The following is a 25,129-nucleotide window of genomic DNA, read 5'->3' as shown; positions in this document are numbered from 1 at the left end:
ACTTTGAATGACTAAATTCACATTGAGGACAATGTAAAGTTTAAGTGTGGGGGAGCATTTATATGTTTGTATAGTTTGTTTGATGCCTTTAGTGAAAAAGAAAAACAAAATTGAAAAATAGAAAAAGAAAAAAAATTGCTTTATAAACTCCGAAATCTAGAAAATTGTGCCTTTAGGATGACACTACCAATATAAGTGGATGGAACCATTTTGGTTGCAGGAGTTGAGGAATCCATTAATTAAAAGGACGGGCGTAGCTCATGTGTTAGAAATAACATGATAGTTGTTACCATATCTCGAAATGTCATCATATCACGTTCTATTTTTATTTTTCCGTATTTATCTATTGTTTCTCTAAGTGATTTGGTGGGGCACTAGCATCGAATTGTTATCACTGTTAGGATGAAATAGAGTGATTGAGTTACTAAAAAAAAATTGACACTTGGATAGCAATATGTGTGTGTTCTCCCTGTCTCCGTCGCCTAAGCAAGCGTGGAGTGCGGGATCCATGGGAATTACCATGTAATTTTCTTACAAGAAACATGAGCTTGGATCCACAAGATCCAATCATGATGTCAAAAAAAAAAAAGAGAAAAAGAGAAAAAAAAATTTGAAAAAGAAAAAAAAATGAAAAAAGAAAAAAAAAATATTATTGTTGTGTTGAATAAAATCGATCACTGGTTCCCTTGTATATTCCAGTAAATTGATCTAAAATTAAGTTTGTCGACCGCTGGTTCCCTTGTATATGCCAGTCGTGTTGATATTAGTATTCGGACCAGTAGCTTAATCCAATAGGATTTTTAGGTTTGTTTTGGCAGTGACCTTCAGACAGATATGGGAAACACCGATCACTAGTCAACATTCGCAAACATCTATCTTTATATCCATCTTCTTAATCTATTCATGTGTGATTGTGGTTAGTTACATTCCGAGTATTGTGGTTTGTTCAACTTTATCGAGTAGAGCTTTGTTTACTTATATATGAATTGGAATTGCATCAAGGTACCTCCTCCTGTAGTCATTTTGGATTCGTTCATAAATTTGTCACAGGTAGCCGGAGTTGGAAATATAGGTTTTGCAGGTAAACCTTTTGTAAACCTTCACGAGACTATAACTCGTCCACTATGGACACGTAGGGGGTTCAAAGGCCTGTTATTCATGCTAAGAGTAATCGTATCCTCGGCGACACGGAGTTGTATGTATGCTTTATAATTATTTTGTATGATTTGCTCGAGGACTAGCAAAGTTTAAGTGTGGGGAATTTGATAGGTGTCTACAACACCTTAATATTTATCTATTGTTTATACTTTCTTTGCTTAGTTTTCTTGTAAAATATGTATCTTATGATTGTTTTTGAGTATTTAGGTACTTTGGAGTCATTTTGGAATAAAAGAAGAAGAAACGTCGCTTAAAAGGGAAAAGTGTTGGAGGCGGATTATTTCTCATTATTTGCTTTTATTTCTTCATCTCTGTCTGAAAAGTATGTCGGCTTTAGTGATGCAAATTTCTGTCTGAAAAGCATGACAACTTTAGTGATGTTAGAAATTGAAGAAAATAAGTGGATTTGAGAAGTACGAGACAGCTGCTGTTGGTGGAAGAATTCGAAAAAGAACAAAAGCGGCATTTCATTGCAAGCAAGCATTATCGGGAGCACAATAGAGGATACGGGACAGTCGACATCACCAATACAAGTTGCAAAAGGGCTACCATTTGGTTGGCCTTTATAACCTTTTAGGGTGCCTAGAGTCATCTGGGTATCCCATATCTACTCTCCCTAGGTGGCTATATCCACACCCATTCCGACACAAAACCTAAAAACCAGTATTCTTCTTCTCATTTATTTCTGTCTGAAATCGAGAAAAGAGAGACGAGGGGAGTGCGGCTGGTGAGTTTAGCCGAGAGTGAAAGCTGCAGTGAAGGAGTGAAGCAGATGGAAATCGAGAACTCCGTAGAAGATGATGTTGCTGGTGAAGATTAAAAGAGAGGGTTTGATTTGAATTCAGTAGCAGGGAAAGACATGAATCAGTGGCTCAAGTGTGTGTGGTGATTGTAGCTCAAGGTGCAGGCTGAAATGGGTTCGAGTTGGATGACATTTTGGTGAAAGTTTTCAAGCAATAATACAGCTAAGAACTGAAGCTATTGTTGCCCAGTTTGTGGGAATGTATGAAGGAGATTGCTGCAGTGTTAGTGTGTTTGAATGAATTATGAATGAGGATTGTTGTAGAAACTTGAATTTACTGCAGGGAAGGTAATATAGAGAGGCTTAAAAATCACCAGCAAGCTGTCTCTATATTAACCGAGTCACTGCACATAAACTGTTCGAGTAAAGACCTGAATAAATCTTCTTCGCTAATTTAAGCTCTAGTGAGTCTAGTTGTCTGTGCAAAGGATTTTGGGGGTATTTTCCATGGATGTCTGTCAAGGGTCTGATGAGAAGTTCGATACAAGATGGAGAAGAATAGTGAAAGGAGTTATCACTGCCATTGTTTCTCATCGTTGTGTAAAGGGTGGAGCTGTTCTTACCTTGTGTTCGCAGAGTCAAGGCAGGGTTGCAGAGCAGTTCAGGAAGGTAAGGAAGGTGATGATGTTGCTGTGATTTATTTTGTGGGTCTTTACAAAGGGGTTTTGAAAGATAATCGGAGCTTGAAGGAACACAGCAGGAGTAGTTTGATCGTGGGACTGATTTTGGTTTTATTTTGAGCTGAAGTTCAGTCTTAAGAACATGTATTGCAGGTAAACATGAAATGTTGATGATTGTGTTCAAAGAAGCTGCAGATTGGAATGGTTTGAGTTGAGCAGTTGTTGAAGCTGATTGCAGAGATGGGTTCATGTTGGTGATGCTGTTTGTTACTGGGAAGAACATGGAAGAGATGAAGTTGAGCATCAGTTGGAGTTGAAGCAATAGGTGGTGCTGTTGCAATGGAAGAAACAGAAAGGGTGTTGCTGTCATGGGCACAATGGCTGTGTTAGTATGGATTGTGGAGTGATGAATGTCTTGTATGATTGGTGTTGGTGTTTGCTGCCCAGGGTTAGGAGATGCTGAGTTATTGCAGCTGCAGGTGGATATGGAACTGATGGCTTATGGGTTAGTATTGGCATGAGTTTGAAGGATGTTTTGAGGGGTAGCTGATGCATTTGAAGAGCTTGGTCCTGAGTTGGTTGCTGTTGAGTTTACAGGGAAGCGTGGATGGATGCAGTTGCTGTCTTGAACTAAAATTGGTGAACGCAGGTGGAGATAATGGTTATGATGGTGCTGCTCCTGCTGGAATGGTGCGACTGCACTGGCTAGCTTAGATTGAGGTATGTTGGCAATGAAGACAAGCAGTGAGTAATGTACAAAAGAAGTGGCAGGCAGGCTGGAATTGAGCTAAGGATGGTCAAGCCAAGGAAAGTAGTATTGCAGATGCGATTCAAGTGGTGGTACTGAGTTGCGGCTATGTTTTGAGCCGAGAGTAATGGAGATATGGATGGAGCTGTTGCTGTTTGAATTGGATTCAGAGACAAGAAACTGCCAGGGAATGTATGAACTGAAGTGTATGCTTGCAGGGAAATTCCAGAACTGCAGAAACTGTGCAGAAACGCAGCAAGAATGGCGAGCCGCGTTTCTGCACAGTTTCTGCAGTTCTGGAATTTCCCTGCAAGCATACACTTCAGTTCCGGTTGTCAGATTTTGGAGCTTGAAGCATGAATCGCAAAGTTTCATTGAATCATGAAGGGGGTACGAGTCGGATGCGAGAGTTGGCTGCGGGATATATGAGTTTGAAGTCGCGTTTTTGGGTGTGTTTTCGCAAGAACAAGGAATTGGTTTAAATGGTTCTTCTTGTGAATGTTTAAACTGCTGGAAGTATATGATTCCCTTGTGACAGTTTCAGCAGCCTGAGACAAGTTCAGCTTGCCAGAATCAATTTCCGGTGACCAGATTCCGTTGATGACGTCAGCACTCCGGCGATCAGTTTCACACAAAAACCCAGAGACTTATTTTCACTCATGGGCTTGGTGGACCACGTAAATATGGACTTTGAGAAGTAACTTAATATGGGAAATAGTATCTTTTTGGGATAAGAGCTATAAAAAGAAAAACTCTAGTCTATTATCATGATCATCTTTTGCTTCTACTTTTGTTTTAGGGTTTAGAAACATGAGAGCTTTTCTTTTTCTTCTTGTTATGAACTCCATGAACATGAGCTAGAGTTTTATGATTAGTTAATGATTAAGTTGGATTTCACATAACATGATTTTGGGTTTAATGAATTAGTTTTGTCTCATAATTATCGTTCATGATTCTCTGGAAATATAGTTATATGATTGACGTATTATAGCATGATTTGATTGTTTGTTTTGTCAAGTTGCAAATTGGTAGAACTTGTAACCACATCTATTGCTAGTTTAGGGTTTATCATTGAGCGATATCCTTGAACACAAGTAGCATAAATATGGTTATAACTTATAGTGATATATCCTTGTAATCATATGAGAATCGTGACCTTTGTTCAAATTGTTTGCACAATGTATTTCAATTGCATTGATTAGCCTAATTTCATGAATCTTAATGCTCCATGCGAATTGAACTTGATTAGCGCAAGGCGTTAGGTTATTCTTTTGGTAGAATTCATATTTGCATCGTTTTACATGTATGTGTGATAAATAAGAGGAAATTGCGGGATATTCTTTCGATTAGGTATCTTAGGACTTTTGATAATGAGAGATTAAATATCAATTCTAGTTATTAAGACAAGAACGTGTTAGTGAATTAAAACGAAATCCTTGACCAATACTTTCACATATCCTTGAGTTGATTTGTTTACTTTTATTTATTTGCTTTTATTGTAGTTTACTTTATAAAAATCAGTAAACCCCCTAGTGTTACCATAAGAAACCGAAGCATATTGACAACCTAGACCTCTCTGTGGGAACGATCCTTTCTTGCCCTTGCTTCATTATATATTTTGAGTAGTAAGAAAGTGTAATTATTTTTGACGCTTACGACAGCGATCACTTTCCAACCGGAATAGTGAGTCTATGTCACAGTGCAATAAGTCACTAATGATAAAGACTGTCACTAATACCAACCCAGCTTATTCTATGGGATGCTTGCAAATACCAACAGAAATTATTCAACAAATCGACACTCTGCAATGCAAATTTTGGTGGGGCTTTCAAGAACACAAGGGCATCTGTATTACTTCTTGGAAGAAACCTGGTTTGCACAAACATTTTGGAGGTCAAGGTTTCGGGAATTTGAAGATATTTAATCAAGCGCTTCTTGTAAGTGTTGTCTGGAGAATATGTATTAACTCAGATGAGCAATGGGTTAAAGCAATGCAGGCCAAATACTTCCCTGACACTCATATACTTCATGCTAATTTCAAGACAAACTGTTCTTGGGCATGGAGAGGTCTTCAAAATAAAATTACATTCATAAAACTTCATACACTAGTGGAGATAGTCAGATAGTGTCGTTCTAACGAGTTAAACGACACTTTCGGACTGCTGCTGAAAGTGCCGTAGATTAAGCGTCTTTTTCTGGAACGACACTATCTGGTTGACCTTTAATTACGATGCTTCCAGAGTGCCGCTATGCACAACACCTGGATTAAGTCACAACACCTGGATTAAGTCGTTGATTTGATTTATTTTAATATTAAAAATTAAGTCAGATCTTATTGGCGACTCCAATTAATTTAATTGGGCTGAAACAATTCTGATTCGAATTCAGATTATATTAAAATGAAACTCAAATTGTACTGAAATTCAAATAACAATTCAAATTCAAATTCAATTGAAATTACTAAAATTCTCAAATTCAAGCAAAATTCAAATGAAAAATAACATTAAAATACTAAAATTCAAATTCCAAATAAAACTTGAACCATCTAATACCAAATGACAGCTCCATTACATTGAACTGTGCTCATAAATTTAGTCCAATTCATTAAGAAAAAAGGATTCAATTCCCTATTATTAAGGTTTCTTAAAGAGAAGTGATACAACAAGGCCTAAAAATTTCAACCACAATTTTAGTCATTAGGACCTTGGCACCAGCTTGCTTGAGAGAAGATCTTTTAGAAGCACAACCCTTTCCAACATTTCTTTATCCAGCAGCAACAACGATCTCACCATCAACCATGACATCAGCAACCCTCATGAGACCATCGGGAAGAGAGTGACGGCATCCATGAAGGTATCGAACTACATTCAGAAGAAGAGCAAAAAGTCAAGCCTTATATGCTAGGTTTACATGACTAGTGGATAATAATATACACGGAGGTGGTCTAATAGACCCATCATCAAGACAACAACAGCAACAACATTTACGCAGTGACTTCATTCAGACGAACAAATAAACCATATATAGGCAGTGAAAACCGTGGGCATGATAAGTATGACAAGTCGTAAAGAAGCTGCCTGTTACAGGGAAAATCGTAAAAATTAGTCAAACTGTATATTTGAAGTGAAGTGTATATTTTACTTAAGAATTTTCGCCAAGTTCAGTTTCCAAACAAAATTTTACTAGATTTTTTACCTTTCTAGTTAGCATCTCCTACAACACAATGATGAAACTGAAAATGTTCGCCTTGTGATCGTAAGGCTTTGCTCTATGACCTACATGTTGTGGTTGCGACGTAACCTCAGTTATCCAAATATTTAATGCCTATTTGCTAGGGTCTTAATCATAATTTGCACAGAAACCAACATGGAGGATATAGATGAATGTCTAATTGTTAGAAATTTGAAAAACGGCAATGTAGTAACATAAGTTCCTGTCTGGAAAGACTCGTAAGGTTATGAGTCTTATGACTACTGTAGGAAACTAGAAGAGAACACTAATAATGCTTACCTCAGGCCATCCCAAGTGATGTTCTACTCTCTGCAGTCATCACTTTAGATTCATCTTGCACCCTTGCAACTTAAAATTCAACAACTATCTGACCTGCACAATCCAGTAACAGTAAGAGTACTTTCCACAAACTAAAACAAATAGACAAGTGAAAATCTGATGGATAAAAGGGTATCGCCTTAACAGAGCCAAGTGACATACTTATTCACAGTATGCAGGCTTTACTTCATGGTGATTAGAAGTCAGAACATATAGACACGTTAGCATAAAATAGCAGAAAGGGCAGCCTCCAACTCGGAGGACATATGCACTTGCTTTTGCGTGCCTACTCGAGGTCTTGTTTACTGAAGAATCTTGTGCACTCACACTGCAAGAGCTACTCCAAATTCTGCCGATAGGATGTCACTTAGCTGCAAAAGAAGAGAAAAATAAATCAAAATGTGATAGTCAGGTTACATGAGTGCATAAAAATTCGTTGATAGATATTCTTTCTTCCGGGAGAATGCTAATTGCTAAGTCACAGATAGATATCTTTTCTCGTCATTAACATTACAAGCAATTCATCAAATTACAGTTCCATTTTGAATCTACCATGCATACATCTCTTGTCCAGTGGACAAAATCATGTCAAATGTGATGAAGAAGCTCAGTTAAGAATGTTGGGATGCATAATGAACATCCCATTCTCTTCACATAAGTTCAGTCAAAATACAAGTCATACACTCAGATCTAAGTTTTGAAGTCCATAAAGACACCTGCAAACTGCAAAACAACAAACGAGAAACTTCCCAGTGATGAATTGAGGGTGTGTATTCCCTGTGAAGAAGAAAGAAACAACAAGTTAAACTGCAACTCAAGCAAGAAACCCCAAATTGTACATGATAAACTTAATAAATAAAGAACTACTACAGAAAAATGCATGAGCCAAAGCGCAATTGCTCCATCTCATCATGCATGTCGTAAAGTATAGGGTTAACCAAATGATCAATTGTAACTTACTAAATGGGAAGAAAGCATCACAGAGAATTTGAGCAGAGAAATTTAAATGAGTTGTAACCAAGTTAACCTTATTTATATGTTGGATGAAACCAAATGCAAGCTGCATTATCTCAATCCACCAAACACTAGAGGAAAAAGGCTGCATTGGAACAAATCAGTAATATAAGTCTACCATGATTCATAAACTTAAGAGACAAATGTCGGCACGTTTAGAGGCCCATGGTCAGAGTCGATGGCGTTGGAGAACACTGATACATACACATATGGGATCACTGGGAGAGCAGGCACAGACTGTTGTAAGTGTTTCAAAGCCATCTCCTCCAATGCAGCTATCATAAGATCTGACGAAACTTCAACTAACAAACCAAATTTCTCAGTTACGGCCGATTCAATGACCAAGAGATCTGACAAAATCACAAGCTAGCACAAAGCAGTAAGTAACTACCTCTCGAGTTCGATTTTGAGAATTCAGCTCCTCGATGTTAACAAGAAATGCGCCGAACTGCTTGTAGAAAGACGTACTCCTGCAGTTCCATATATCCACAATTTAGTATAGTTGGAACTTTCAAAATTGTTAATAAAAATCACGATTAAGAACTGAATCCCATAATCAGACCTGGCTTGCCGGAAGAACTCCTTTACATCAGTTCGAGGAGTGCGCACTGGACATAATAAAAATCACGATTTTGAGAAATTCACCATACAACTGAGTAATAGCCCAAGTCTCAGTCCTTCCTGTGAAATGTTTAACCATGTAAGTTCTCGGTAAGTATCAAGACACAACAGTCTATAGTCATAATCTACTAGTATTACCTTCTAAGACCTTGTCAAATTCTCTTGATCTTGATATTATCTGAATGATTTCTTGCCTTTGTGCATGAAGTTGACTAGCACTAGTAAAACCCAATGGAACCAGCTTCGTCGCTGCTTAATTTAATGATCTCACTAATTCCTTTGATTATAAGTAATTCTTTCCGAGAAGAGTATGCAACAGCTTCAACCGTGCATAGACCAGCATCTTTAAGCTTCTTTACATCAACTGAGGCTACCCCAGCCACCTTCAAAAATAACATAAACAAAACAAGTCCCAAATTAGTGAACCCTAAGAAACCTTAATTTTTCAAGAAAATCCCAGAATTACTCAAAACCTAAATAATCAAAAGGATTTATTTTTTCTTATAAATCTCCAAAATTGAAGAAAACCCTTTATTACGAATCAAATGAGGACCCTAATTAAGAATTAAAAAAATGAAATATTCATTCGCAACCTTAAAATCCCCAAACCCAAGCACAAAAATGACTACACCCGATTGTCCAAAACATCAAGAAAATCCCCAAATTCGAAGGTTATAATCGAGAAACATACTAAAACCCAGTGTGCAAATGATAATTAACGATAAGAAAGACACAAACTTTGATGTAAAAGTATAGAAATCGATCTAGGGTTTCGAGAGCGAATTGAAGGAAATTACCCGAAGTTCTTAAACCGAAAAAGGGGCCATGGAGAATCTCTTCTTCTCGGATGTTTTCTACAACCATGTTCTTATTATGCTGCTGCTCCATCACTCCAAAATCAAAAACTCAGGCGAATCGAAGAGCGTCTTCTTCTTAGACAAAGGAGAGTCTTTGTGAGTGAGATAAGCGTATTTCTAAATGATGGGTTTTGATTATGAAATAAGAGTAATAGCTTCTGAATTTTTGGTAGATTTCGTTTGACTTCAACAGAATTAGGTTTAGCAGGAGAACAGAGAGAGAAAGAAGAAATAAAACATGAGAGAAAGTGAAAGGAAAAAGGAAAAAAGGAAAGAGATAAGGTTTTTCACTTCTAGTCTAGTGTATTAGGTATGAGAAGATTGAGTTTCTTATCCAGCCGTCCATAAATAAAAAGAGTAAATCCTAGCCATATACTCAATTACACCTATTATAGAAACTATACTGCTGATAGTGTCGTTGCATAAGTCAACTAAAGTCTTGACACAACGACATCTTGATTTTAGTCAGCGACAACGAAGGAAATCGTTGTCTAAGTCAACCAAAGTCAATACATAACGACAATTTGACTTTAGTCAACGACACTTTCTGAATGCAAAATCACGAAATTTGGTTTGTGTCGTTTCATTATGTCGCAGATAGCCTTTTTCCACTAGTGATAGCAGATGGAGATTTGGAAATGAAAGAAGATAAAGATCTGGATTGATGTATGGATCACTGGATTAGACAGTTCTCCGATACCATGACAAGGTATAACAGATAGAGAGCAATTTATTCGGGTTCATGAATTATTCACTCCAAGCAGCAGACAATAGAATATATCTTTACTATATCTTTTGTTTGATCAAGATACAGCTAACTTAATAATCAACATGAGAATACCCAATGTTGTGGAAGATAAGCTCATCTGGAAACTTACAAGAAATGAGAATTTCACATAAAAGTCTGCATACAACAAACTTCATGAAGACAGTTTGGGTAATCTACAGATTTCTCAGAAAATTGGTAACTCAAACATTTGATGGAAGCAGTTTTGGAGAATTGAAACTTGGCCGAGAGTAAAACACTTCTGGTGGAAAGTTCTCTCTGACATTTTGCCTACTAAAGTGCGACTCTCAAGGAACTGTAACTACATAAATTTCTTACGCCCCCTCTGCAAGCAATTTGATGAAACTCTTCTGCATATCTTGTTCTTCTGCCCTTTTTCAAGAGCTGTCTGGATGCAAATACCTGGAGGTGATGCAGTTTTAGCAACGATCCAGAATGATGTTGTAATGGCTTTCGAAAGCTGGATGGGTCAAGTTGCTCAGTCCTCTGTTCATGGCTTCAACTTGAACCAGATTATGATAGTCGCCTAGACTATATGGAACGAGAGATGTGAAGTAAATTTTCAAAATAAGAAGGCAGATCCCATTGCAACAGCTAAGAAAGCGCTAAGCTTTGCCAGTTATATTGATAATCTCAATAACATGCATATAGTGAACCATAATAGCATATCCCAGAACACCAATGCCACAAATTTTTGGAAGCCACCAAATAGTCCATTTTATACTATTAACTGTGATGCTTCATTTGATCCCAATAAATGACTAACTGGAATTGCTCTTATTCTTCGTGATTCTACAGGAAAATGGTGTGGAGAAAAATAAAAATTCTATGAAGGAGTAAAAGACTCAGAGAACGCATAATGTCTTGCTTTTTCTGATGCAGTGAGCTGGAGTAATGTTTTAGAGAAGATGCACATTGTTTTTGAAACTGATCTCAAGAACATAGAGGGCTACATCAACAAAAAAAAACTTCAGGGATTGCTTGGGAGAATGAAGACATATTGTTGGATGCCATTGATAAGTTAAAAAACATAGTGGGAGTGTAATTTTGTTTCTAGATTGTGCAATAAACCTGCTGATAAGTTAGCCAAATACAACAGAAAAAAGGTGTGTCTCAAACCTGGTTTGATCAACCACCTAGAGTCGTTGAGCGTCAGTTATTGTTAGACTTGGGTATTTCTACAGATTAATCAAATTTTTCTTTGCATCAAAAAATAAATAAATAATAATAATAGCAATGGCGACTTTTGGCGATTGAAAACCATATTCTTCTTCACACTGTTGCACGTGATTTCAGCTACACCGTCCTGATTTCCTTTCCGCTTTATTGTTTATCTGCACTCTGGGATGTTTCTTATGGCAATCGCTTCTCTCTTTTTAGGGTTTGTTTCTTTATTGATACAGACTCTGCTCTGAGGAAGTATGTCTAGAACTCGTCGATCTGCTGCATCATCGGTTCGTACTCACCATGGTCGTGACTCTACTTCACACGGCTATGGTTTTGGGGTACTAGCATTTTCTACCTTTGGTGAGCTCAGTGCTGATATCATATCGCTCCTTAAGAGACTGAGAAATTGTATGGCTAGACATGATGCTAATTTTAAGATTGGCAATTCTATTTTTCATAGGTTAGGAATTGTTATTCAAAAGGGTATTGGTGCCCAGCTGGTTGCTAGGTTACCAACCATTTCTTGTAACTTCGATTCCGATTCTTAATAAAATACCCTTTCGATGTCCTTAAATAATAGCAATAAAGATTCATTGTTTTAACTTTTTTTGTAAGAAATTTTTTATCAGTATATGAAAGTCTTCTGTCTGTGTGCCAATGAAATAGGTAAATTTTTTCTAGTCATGTATATGCCATATTCGTGTTATGTACGTATTATTTTTTTACAAATTTGGTCGATGTTTGTATTGTTAATATGAGGGGATGTTTTTTTTTGTATTTGTATGTCATAGAATATTTTAATTGATTTGTTCAAAAATATTTTATGTCACGTCAAAATCTTAGGTTAGATTTCATTTAATCCTGTATACGTTGTAATTTTGTGATATTTATTTACTATAATTGTTGTGTGTTGTTACATTTTTCTCATAAATTTTATTCTATTAATTTTGGTAACGTCTGTATTATTATAAATTTATGACGTTATTGTTGGTGATTGAATAAGTATTGTCAATATTTAATGGGGTTTATGATCAATGAATCATCTTTAGAACCATTAAGAAATTTGGTTTCTAAAAATCCATTTTGACCATAGAGAAGTATGACATTTTTGTCTCAGAAGTACTTGAGCATTGTTATTGTCTATTTAGCGTGGAAACCATTTCCTTGTGGAACATGAGTATATCTTATATAAAACCTTCTACCAATAATGATGTACCGTCTAAAAGGTGAAGACATACGCTCCTACGTTTCTAAGGAAACATATTGTCCTCAATTTACGCATGAAGAGCAACGAAATGCTTTGAAGGAAATTTAAATACTCATAATTTTTTTTCCCTAGTATGAATGTCCAGTAGGATGTCATTTGCTGGTTAGACTATTGAATTAGACTTTGTAGCTTTAAAAAAGTTATGTTGTAGTTAAAAGCACATGAATCTCAACTTTTGTGGACGGGCTCACAAAATGTGAAATGAGACATATTTAATTTCCTACCATTTTTCTACCCATTCATATACTAACGAACCAGTATATGTTAAAATATGCAAACAAGAGATCCACTCTCTTTAGTAAGCTATTCAACCTAAAGTAAGTTGTTGACATGCAAAGTGAGATTCTCTTGACCCTTTGAGATGAAGAAATTTCTCAAATTAAGCTAATTGTAAAAATTTGAAAAATAGAAAGAACCCCGAAGTAATTAGGGCTATGCATACTACCTTATTGAAGCATGTGAAAAGGACATATATAGCATGAGATAAAAAATGTACTTTGGTCTTTGATAGTGATAACACATAGTATGAACCGAGCATAGGATTAGCTCCCATCAGAAGTGAAAGAGTTGGAATTGCACCTAGTTATTGATGTTGGTACAAGCAATGTAATGCAGGTATCAAAGTAGCAACCAATTTTCACATTAACTTTAATGCACGAGAACTTTGCCTGGCCAATTGACTATCTTATTCATTTGAACTAGATCCATTAATTGTCTGCACTTATGGAATGAAAACACGAGACATAAATTCTCTAAAGCACTTGAGATATATTGGGTGCAACGTATATCATTCCCCTGAAACGTAATATATATCACTCTAACGTACTTGAGTTGAATCCCACTTTTGTTAAGTAATAAGGCCATACCACTTATTAAAAATCTCAAGACTCAAATGTCTAACTGATAATAGTTCTTCTTCCACTAATTTAAGGAATATACACTAGTTGTTGAACTAATTCCTTATCATGTGACTACGATGATTGGATCATCGAGCGAAGCACTGCTCAAAAATTTGTTTCCAAGATGGAACAAAGACTAAAATTCGCATAAGCTTTGTATGTACTAAGGGTTATTCACACCTTGATAAGTGAAAACGGTGTTCATGCGTGAACTATCACCTACCTTTTTTTGAAACTTACAATGAGAATGGAGTTGATTGCATCTATAAATTATTTTCTAATGAATGTGGAAGGAAGCATATTCTTAGAAATGTGTCAATCTAGTGAATTGTAAATCACTTGAACTTGAAATACTGAATCCATATTAACCTCAACAATGAACTGATTGGGATTGATTCATAAAGACTTTGATATAACCATAAGGCACATTGGTTGTGACACGATGTTCCGTTTTGAAAGTACTAACACGGGCATCACTTCATTTGAGAGTACAAGGAAATGAACTAATATAATGCGAAGTTACGACATCTATCACAATCGGTGATTTCTAAAGTTACTAGATTTGCACTGCCTCTCCCCATTATGCTTTAGAGTAAGAAAGCACGTCACTCATCTTACAAAGTCTTTCTTTAGTAAAACATGATTGAGACCATCCTGTTTTACTTAGATGCAAATGGTAAATAACTCATTCTTCAAAGAAAGATAAAGTATTGTTAGTGAACATATATCCATGCAGAATGCGGACCGTTCAAGTAATTTATGGCTCTGGTGGATGATTCGATGCATTGAATCAGTTATTACTCACAAAAAACGATGCGTTTAATTTTTGTAAAAAATTCTAGCACATATTACACAATGCAAAGTGCAAAGGCTCACCACCCTTGTTAATGCTAGATAATTTACATCAAAAGGACTTGATGAATATTGCATGTTTAATAGGATCAATATAGAGCATCTTATAACCAATGGCCTCGTACAGGATACCATCAAAGGTTACAGATGGTGTCTAAGAAATAAGTTATGCGTACCAACCTACCTTTTATTTCTTTGGGGATATGCAATATTACGCGCATCTTTACTTAATTCGTTTTAGGACCAAATATTAGTCAACCTTTTCTGTGTACCAGTTGGTAACTGGATTTAGGCCTGACATTCGTGTTCTTACGCATTTGTTTGGTTGAACTACATATGTGCCATTACGACTCCACATCGTACTATGATAGGTCACGAAAACGATTTAGTAGTTATGTTGGATATTTACTCCCAACAATTATCCGCGTGTTAAAACTTTTGGAAGGAGATCTCTTACCGCGAGATTTGCGGGTTATCACTTTAATGAGACAGTCTTCCCGTTGTTAAGGGGAGATAAGAAAAATTATTTTCTAAGGGAACGACAAGAATTGTCGTGGTGTGTTCCCACTGTGTCTCATATTGATTCTTGTACTCCACAAATGTAAATGTGAAGTGATAAAGAATAATCGATTTTCAGAATGTATATTGATGTCGCTAAAGTGATGAGATCACACATACCAGATGCAAACCTACTTGCAAGGTTACAAATCCTCAATAAGGGATATACACCATAGAGTAAGGTGTCGCAGCTACACTTAGTGGAAGTGTGGTTGAGGCCGTGAATCCATAAAGGAAGTTGGAGATACCACTTGGTTCTATCAATCCTCACCTAGAAAGGAAGTAGGTGAGTAAGGCACAACTTATTTATACCATCAGAAATCATCTCATAAGATTGTCTCTGAATATTTCCATGAATCAATGAGGGGGACGCTCCGCAGTTTAATGATTTCAGAGAACAATGACACCCCAAGTGGATTATGAGAATGCACATGAGTCAATGGAATGATCATGCGAGCATATTGATGATTAATTTCATATACACTTGCTTAAGGAAATAGAGCAAGATGAGATCTAACCAAGCTCCTTGTTGCTTAATGTCAACGAAGAGCATATTTGGCCTACACAATCCAGGTAAAACTTAGTTCTTTGACAAATATACAGATATTTGGTGTGGTAGTGCTAACCAACCAAGTGAAAAGCCTATTGGACATACATGATTAATTTGTCACAAAGCATAATGAGAAGAAAGCAGTCTTAAAGTATAAAGACTCGCCTTGTGGCGCGAGGTTTCTCACAAAGCCCTGGAATTGTTCTCTTGTAATGAACTTTATAGTGTTCCTCTACTTAGTTAGCTTGGTAATTTCAAAAGGACTTGAAATGCAGCATATGTATGTGGTTGTTACGTATCTCTGAAAGAATCAAGAGATAGAAGATATTTACAAAAGTACTTGATAGCCTTTTGTTACCCAAATAAAGTGACTCTAAACCACATAGTGTGTTTACAGTTAGATATAACGCTCACTTATATATTGAAGCAATAAGGCGGATGTGGTATACCCGTCTAAGTGACTATTTGATTTGGAGGGATAGACAAGTAAGTTATTTTTCCTTGCGTATTCACAAGAAAGTTCCTGATTTGGAATTGTAGCTATCTATGTCGATGGTACAAACATGATGGGTACTCTTGATGTAATAAGACACCTTAAAAGCTATTCGAAATCCGAATTTGAGATGAAAAATCAGGGAAAAGCTCGACCGAATAATGAGCTTGTGGTATATTATTCCACCAGTTTGCATTTGTCTAAAGTTGTCAGGCAATTTAACAAAGACATGCATCCTGATAGCACTCCCATGATTAGTCGAGGTTCAAATGTAAGTAAGTGACCATTTCGTCTAAAGGAAGATGACGAAGATGTGTTGGGAGATGAAATTCCCATATCTAAGTACAATAGACGCATTGTTGTACTTAGTATAATAATGTACTCGATAAAAATTTTCATCCTTAGGGAACTTGTTAGCTAGATATAGCTCAGCGCCAAAGCAACGTCATTGGAATGGTAAAATGAATGTAATTATGTACTTAAAAGTAACCATTGACATGAGTTTGTTTTATCCCTGCAAAGACATAAAAAGGAATGCTAAAGGAACCGCAATCCAAAGGTTGTTGATTATAAAGGAACAATAATATCTTCTCCAACGAAAGTGATCATGGGGAGATATGGTAGACTATTTTCTAAGTCATTACCGATATTCAGTTTCGAAAAGTACATGACTAAAGGAACTGTCTGGAACAACTCTGAAAGTAATCAGGGGGAGATGCCGACATCAGGGGAGGATCCAAGGATATGATGTCGACATATTTTACTTCGAAATTGAAGATGTGTTGTACTCTTTTTCCCTTCGATCGAGAATAGTTTTTCCCAAAGGGTTTTTGTTACTCGACAACGGTTTTTAGATAGGGTTTGGAGTAAAGGTTTTGTGGGTATATCTCTAGTAAACCCTCTCGAGACTATAGCTCGGCCACTAGGGCCACCTAGGGGATTAAAGGCTTGTTGCACACGCTAAGTGCAATCGTGATGCCAGCGTCAGTGAGTTAAAATTTATTTTGTAGATTAGATTTGCTCGAGGACTAGTAAATAATAATTTTGGGGGTATTTGATAGACGCATTTATGTGTCTATTTTGATCTCAATTACGTGTATTGTTATTGCTCGATTGTGTACTTATTTGGTTATTTATGTGTTTGTAGGTGTTTTTGAAGAAATAAGCTTTTGTGGCAAAAATTGTCTCGAAAAGTGGCATTTGGACTTCCGGAGGAGTGTATAAAGGCACCCGGAGAAAGTTATAAAGGCACCCAAGTTTGGTTATTTACACCCCATGACATGTGTTATCTACACCCCTCAAATGGATAAGGGGCACCCAGTTGATAAGGGGTAACCAACTGTTATTCACACCCCTAGTCCGGATAAGGGGCACTCATCTTTTTTGTTTGAAATCCAAAATTTGGCGGGAAATATTGTTGCAGCGAGTATCAGATTAGGGTTCGATTTTTAGGCTATTTTGGGAGAGAATAAATCGAAGATTTTGAGTGGGATTGACTCGAATGGACTAAACAGGGTTGGTACATCTGCTTCGATCGACGAGAATGGGCTAGATAATTGATTCTCGGCAAAGCAGGGTTTCTCGGGTTTATTTTATGGATCGGATTTGAGAGAGTTTGACGAAGCGGGGGTCTAACAACCTCACCCAATATTTCGCTTAGCAATCTGTATGGACTAACTCCAATATACTTTCAAGAGAATCAACTAGACAGTCAGACTCAATCTTAAGAAAAAAGTATATCAAAGAGTTATATCTCAATTCCTCAATTAAATCCGCAATCAAACAAATAGGAATTTGCGAGCCTGATTGAATATTAGAGAAATAACTTGAACGGTACCAAAGACCAATGTTCAAGGATCAATCAATTTCAATCAATAACCAAAGGTTGGATTTACCACTTGATTGATTCAACGCACAACCTATGATATTTCGATTATATAACAAAATATAATGCGGAAAAGAAATAACACAGATACCAAAAGTTTTGTTAACGAGGAAACCGCAAATGCAGAAAAACCCCGGGACCTAGTCCAGATTTGAACACCACACTGTATTAAGCCACTACAGACACTAGAATACTTCAAGTTAACTTCGGACTGGATCCCTAATCAATCTCACATTGATCAAGGTACAGTTGCGTTCCTTACGCCTCAAGAACCACGCCGGATTCTGCGCACTTCATTCCCTTAGCTGATCTCACCCACAACTAAGAGTTGCTACGACCCAAAGTCGAAGACTTGATAAACAAATTTGTATCACACAGAAAAGTCTATTGAATAGATAAATCTGTCTCCCACAGAAATACCTACGAGTTTTCTTCTGTCTTTTGATAAATCAAGGTGAACAGGAACCAATTGATAAACCAAACTTATATTCCCGAAGAAAAACCTAGTAATATCAATCACCTCCCAATAATCTTAATCGATAAACAAAACAAGATATTGTGGAATCACAAACGATGAGACGAAGGTGTTTGCGACTACTTTTCAATCTTGCCTATCGGAGATAAAATCTCGAGCAAATCTTAAAGAAGATAGTACTCAATCACAATAGAAAACAACAAGATAAAAACACGCAACTACAGAGAAAATAGCTGGGTATGGATTCACAATCCCAATGAAGTCTTTAAGTCGTTAACCTACAGGGTTTCGTGAAAAATCTAAGGTTAAAGGAGAATCGACTCTAGCTTATGCAACTAGTATCACACAAGAGGTGTGGGGATTAGGTTTCCCAGTTGCTAGAGTTCTCTTTTATATATATTTCAAATCAGGGTTTGCAATCTAAGTTACCTTGGTAACAAAGCATTCAATATTCACCGTTAGATGAAAACCTGATTAGATTAATTCAAGCTAATATCTTTCAACCGTTAGATCGAACTTATCTTGTTATACACAAATTAAATGTACCTTCATTTAGGTTTGAGTAACCGTACCTAAACATGTACACTTAGTCGGTTCAACAATAGTTAACCAATGGTTAGCCATATGAGCACTTTCATATCAACCTTATTCATCTTTACCATAACTAGTTCAAATGACTCAGATGAAACTAGTTAGATAGTTGTTCAATTGCTTAGATCTCATAGAAGTATGCAAGACACAATTGAAGCAAAATCAATCTTGATTCACTCGAATCAATTCATGAACATCACAGCCACGGTTTGCAAATGACTACATTCCTTAATATATAAATGTTTTAGTTCATGAACAAACCGATTTTAGAAAGTAACCTACTTAAATATGCAAACGGGTACGCATACCTAAGTAGCCGGACCGAGTTTGGTTACGCCAGTACGCGTACGGGTACGCATACCAATTCACACTTCCAAATTCCAGCAGAAATTCATGGAACCCAAACTTCCGCCAGTACGCGTACGAGTACGCATACTGATAAGTGCATATTTCTATATATGGTGTCAATTCCATGCTAGTATTTGTTGGTTTTCTTGCAAATTATTATATATTACGCTTGTTTTCTCTTATTTGTGTTATGTTAGGTAAATCATCCAAAAAGAAGTGAATTTGCGCTTAGTTGTGCAATAAAAGAAGCTAGCTACAAGTAAGGAATGGTCAAAGACCAATTGGAACTCAGTCAAGTACAAGATTTCTACTTTTCATTTTGTAGAGGACGAGAATACAAAAGCAATGGCGAAAGAACAGAGTCATTCGGAGTTCGTACGAAGAAGTTATGAGCAATACAAGAACTTAGAAGGCTAAAAGGGCTATTGGTACCCTCACTATTCGTTAAGGGGCACCTCATGTTAAGGGGCTGACACTTTCCAAGGAACTGCTAAAGGCAGTTCGGTCTTTTACAAGGGGGAAGCAGGAATTCAGAATCTGATGAACGCACCCGCCTTCATTACTCAGGGCACCTCTTCTTCTTCTCTAATATGAACATGAAGATCATGAGCAGTTCTTAATGGTGGTCATCATGATGATCATGATTTCGATGGAATTCAGAAGAAGGTATTTCGGACTCTTACATACATCACTAGGTTCCTGGGGACGATAGAAAGAATGGGTATTGTCCTGATTTCGATTAATCAAATCATACTCAAATTTGTAAGTGAATTATTGGTTGTTGTCATTATCCTAGCTTGGAGATGAAGAAGATTGCAGGCCTACGAAGTCAGTAAAGATATGGTTGCATTCGAGCTTGGTTTGCTAGCATGACGGAGCTCAGCAATGGGTTTAGAGCAAGGAGCTTGGTGATGGGTTCGAGTACGAGACGGGAATATATTAAACGGGTTTTTGCTGCCATCACCGAGAGATGAACTGGAAGGTGCTGCCATGGACGAGCAAGGTCTGTGCTCGACAGGAAGAGATGAAAGAGGAGATTGCTGCCATTGGCAGTGATAAGAAGAATGATCGGAGACGGCATGGAGCTGTGAACGAGGAAGGACGTGTTCAATGGGAAGACAGGGAATGAAGATGGCTCGGTGATGGTGATCGAGTTTGAGGAGCTGGTGATTGCAGAGATGGTTGGGCACTAGAACGAAGCTCGGAGCTATGGACGATGGCAGTAATGGAGAAGTTCGTGATGATCACGATGATGCTGTTTGATTGGTGATAATGGAGTGTTCATGGAGAAGAGACATGGAACAGAGCCTCACTGTGGTTTGCTGGAGTTGCAAGAACAAGCTTTAAGATGATGGAGCTCGGGTTGATGATCATGGAAGGAAAGATAATTTGTTACTGTTGCTGCTGACATCATTTGCAGGGAAAGAATGGGAAGAAGTGTGGTGGAGCTGACCGGAAGAGACAAGCCCTGACTTCTCTCAGTTGGCAGCTTTTGAAAGTGGTAATCTGGCGTAGTGAGGATCATCAAGTTGGAAGTATAGCTAGCACCAGAAGAAGACACTTCAATCTACACGGGTCCCGATATATTTTGGTCCAATAAGAAAGAATTTACATCTTATTAAGCTGCTCCATGTTACATTGTAGCAGAAGTATTTACTTTACCAGCACAAGCAACTTCTGTCTCTGACTTCGTACAGTTGTCGATTGCGGGATTTTCGTGAAGCGGTCTGCACGCGAAGGAAGAAAGAGGCGGCTAGGATATCCGATATCCTTTCACATTACGAATTTGTTTAATTATGAGTAGCTAACCTTTAATTGGTTGGGATGATTTCAAATTCCTCAACCATGAAACGATATTTTCTTTAACCACGTTTATTTCAAGTTTTATTATATTATTGATTATTTTTATTATTTTTATTGTCTAAGAATATTGAGGGGTTATTTAAAATGATCAATTAAATTAACCAATCAATATTTCTTCTACTAGTTTAGGGTTATGTGATACGTGTAATTGTCACATTAACTCTTTACACAGTAGTAAATCGCAAGAGCTGACAGATGGATTTTGTTATTGTGCGTAAAGATAACACTAGTAAGCAGACCGAGCTTATGTGTCTGATGCTGGGATCAATCTGATTCACAGAGTGTAAAGCATTCGAATAATTTACACCTTGAGAGCTTATTCTTGGTGGGTTGGTTTGATAGAATCTGGTAGTAGAGCGCTTCCGTATCCAGTGGCAGTAGGAATCCGGGGGATAGCAGAGCTTATTGCTATTCTACGGTTGGTAACAATATAAGTTCAACAAGAAATAAATTTGCATTTAATTAGGCTTCGGTTCAGTGACGGCGAATGATTTCCTAATCATCTCTCTCCTTATTAATTTAGACCAATATTTATTATTTTCGTTTTATTAGTTAGTTTGATTAAAATCTAAAAATCCCCTTCCAGTTACTTTTTAAACAACTAGAAACTCCCTGCTCTTCGTGGGAACGAACTCCTTGCCATTATATTACCAGTTAATTGTGTGGAAAGAAGTAATTAATTTGGTGCGCAGACGACGCGACCCACATACCTAGGTTCCGGACTTCCAACAACCAACCAATACTTAGGTTCCCGGTTTTGGATTTTACACAAATGTGAATACATGCTATGTTTATATCCAAACATGGTTACTTGTTCCAAACTCTCATTTCAATCATTTAAACTTTCTTAGTGGATGACAATAGTCGTTATCTACAAACTATTAGCATCAAAGAGATTTTCAAGTTATTGAAATAATCAATATGACTTTCGTCAAGAGTAAAGATGAACTTGATTAAAGCGAAATCTTACCAACACATATTTCGAGAAATAGATAAGTGAGTTAAACTCAGCTCGAAATAGCAAATGTGTATAATTGAAGTCTATATACCAATACGACTTTTGTCTCAAAATAGGAGATATAATAGATAGAGTTTTGAGTGATAGATAAGTTCAAGTCTCCACATAACTTTTGTTGATGAAGTTCCAAAAGTTCCCTTGAGTAGTTTTTCGTCTTCATTCGATGAACGTCGTGGAGTCTAAAGCTCAACTACACTTACTATCCTAATCCGAGACTTAGCTATAAGTAGACTAGAAATCAAAACTTATAGTTTTGGCAACTAAACTTGACAAAAGCTTGAGATAGCAACGTTTGCGAGTTCGACCGAGCAGTTCTCTAACAATCTCCCGCTTTGTCAATTTTAGGGACAAAACTATCAATATATATGGAATACAAAATAAATAAACTTTGTACCTTCTCATCCAAATGCTTGATCTCCTTGGTTCTTCAACATTACTCGAAATCTTCGTCACTTCCAAGTACTCCAATAATTCAAAATTTGTTCAACTCAGCATCATCGTTATTAAAGATCCGTAGCTATAACAATGAGAAAACAGTAGCTCTCAATCATTGTTACACAGTGTCATAGTATTATTACACAGCATCAAAGTTCAATTGAATCACAACTTCGACAACAATACTTTGGTGATATGTATCACTCCCCCTTAGTCAATACATCATCTCACATGAAAACCACTCCCCCTTACATAATGATTCGTAAACCATATGTATTTGTAGTGTGAACTACACATTAATTCTCCCCCTTTTTGTCAATAAAATTGGCAAAGGTACAAAAACTAGTGGGATCCTAATGAAATTTCCATAGAGATACTTCATGACCAAAAGAGAACAACATATCAACTTTGTTTAGATGCAATCATATAGCCGAAACTAAGTGCATTCATCAAGGAGTTTATAAAGATACAAGATAACTCCTACAATATTCCACAGCCGCACTCCCCACAAAGATTTGGAAATTAAGCACAAGTTTAATTAAGAACTACCCCCCCCCCCCCCCCCCCCACACACACACACACACATAAAATGTCATTCCTAAAGGAACAACAAGAGCGACCTTGCTTTTACAAGAAAAGAAGGATTTCTTTGGACATTAACAAATCTCATGAAACGTGAATTTTGTATAAAAAAAAACTCAATTAAATTAACCACAAGAGAACCTATGATTAATTTAATCGAAAATGCTCACATAAGAAAACTTACGGAGCCGCACAGTATTTACACAAAGATGTGGATCAGGGAAAGACCAATACTGCGGAATATTAAAAGATTCATTATATTTTTCATCACTATTTGCATAGAGACATATAGTAGACTTAATCTTTGTAAACAAAAGTTCATCCTATCTTCCATCAATATTTGCATAATGACATAATAGGCTTAACTTTTGTATGTCAAAAGTTCATTCAATTTTTTTATCAATATTTGCATAAAGACATATGAAAGACTTAACTTTTGGCTATGTATGAGACAATCATAGTTCGCGGACGCAAACACACATATCCCATAACAAGTTGCAATATATAAAACCATAAAGATTAATACTGCAAAATCATCTTCCAAATAAACTTTAGAATTTAAATAATTAAATCTTAAAACATTGCAAGATGAAAATCATTGGAAATAGCTGTGTACTCACAAGAATTGCTATTCCAAACCCTAGTTATCCTTCTTAAAACACAAGAATAAATTCTCATAAGAAGTTTCCTAGACATTTATTAAAAATAACCAACTCCCATGAAACATTTCACTTACTTTGAATACTCTTCTCATATTCCATATATTCATCAAGCTCATCTTCGATTAGATCAATCCAGGATTCAAGGTTATCCATCTTTTCTTCTAGTCTTTTGGAAGAAGATTCAAGTTCACTTTTAAGGGCACTGACTTGTTCCAAGACGAGATTCATGGTTAAAGAGAGCTTATCAAAAGGACAGACAAAGGGATTCCCATCAAGGGAGGAATCACGTTTGTCAGAGCACATATCACTATCAGAAGAATCAAAGCGAATCTTCTTAGAAGGAAAAAGAACAGTCCAGACATCACTTTCTTTGATAGAAAGACTTGATGAAGACATGATGGAAGAGATAAATGAAATGCTCACATTTAGGAGAAATCTTCATCTTAAAAATAAGGAAGAAAGGGGATAAATTTCCAAAAAGACCTTTGACCAAAACCCTAACAGAAATTGGTTATCCCAAGAAAAATTCTTACTGGGAAAAGTCGTTCATGTACAGAAACGATTCTTAGCTCAAGGATCAAAAAAACCTACAAAACGAACAGAAACAAACTGGAAAAACAAAATGGTTCTTCAAAACCCTCTTGAAGATTATGGTTCTTGTCTAATAGAGAGAATAACAAGAACCTTCTTAAACCTTATTACAAATTGTAATTTCTCCAATCCAAGGTAGGACTGGGAGGTTTCTTATGAGAGGAAGAAATATTTGTTATTCCTTGTTTCTGTTTTGTCTTCATGAAGGAAGAGTTATGTGCATCATTCTTTTTCAGTACAGTTTTGAATACCTTGTTAGTTGATTTTCGTAAACTATGAATGACTTTGGAAATCTCTTTTGAAAGGGAAGTTTTCTTAGAAGATTTCTTTTTCATCTTCTGAAAGCAAGGTTTAACAGATGAGGGAATTTCTTGATACCTTGTGCACACTGTATCTAGATGATCCTGATTTTCACAGAAGAAAACCAAATTATTTGGTATGCCCTTGTACTTTTATATATCATTCTTTTTGTCAATTGAGAATGATATAGATTTAGGAGTAACCTGCTGATAATGCCTAGAAGAGTTGATCGAAGAGGTTCGACGTATCATAGTAGGATTATAATTGCGGAAGGAAGCAATTTCTTGTCTTAAACTAAGAAGTTGACATTCCAGATTAACAATCCTTTTAATTAAGGCTTCTTTTTCCAGTTGAAACTATTCTGGAGAAGTAAGATTGTAAATCTTCGAATAATCAGGACTGTTAGGAGGAAAAGTGTGATTATCAGCAAGGAAGTT

The 25,129-nt window shown here is 36.6% G+C and overlaps 1 long non-coding RNA gene across 6 annotated transcripts; it reads right to left on the bottom strand.

The window, feature by feature from the left end:
• Window positions 1-5,802: 5,802 nt before the first annotated feature.
• LOC113349271 lies at window positions 5,803-9,624 on the bottom strand. Of its 6 annotated transcripts, none has more exons than XR_003360036.1 (11): window positions 9,310-9,624; window positions 8,651-8,895; window positions 8,454-8,572; window positions 8,283-8,361; window positions 8,097-8,193; window positions 7,905-7,976; window positions 7,594-7,654; window positions 7,040-7,248; window positions 6,839-6,931; window positions 6,524-6,603; window positions 5,803-6,405 (listed from the first exon to the last, which is right to left on the bottom strand). It is a non-coding gene; the product is annotated as an uncharacterized LOC113349271 (long non-coding RNA). The 6 variants fall into 6 exon arrangements; XR_003360039.1 differs by having other exon boundaries at window positions 5,803-6,189; XR_003360038.1 differs by lacking the exon at window positions 6,524-6,603 and having other exon boundaries at window positions 5,803-6,189; window positions 7,439-7,654.
• Window positions 9,625-25,129: the final 15,505 nt, after the last annotated feature.

Source organism: Papaver somniferum, chromosome 2 (genome assembly GCF_003573695.1).
Source record: "Papaver somniferum cultivar HN1 chromosome 2, ASM357369v1, whole genome shotgun sequence".
Classification (NCBI taxonomy): Eukaryota; Viridiplantae; Streptophyta; class Magnoliopsida; order Ranunculales; family Papaveraceae; genus Papaver; species Papaver somniferum.
This window is presented reverse-complemented; position numbering and strand designations above follow the sequence as displayed.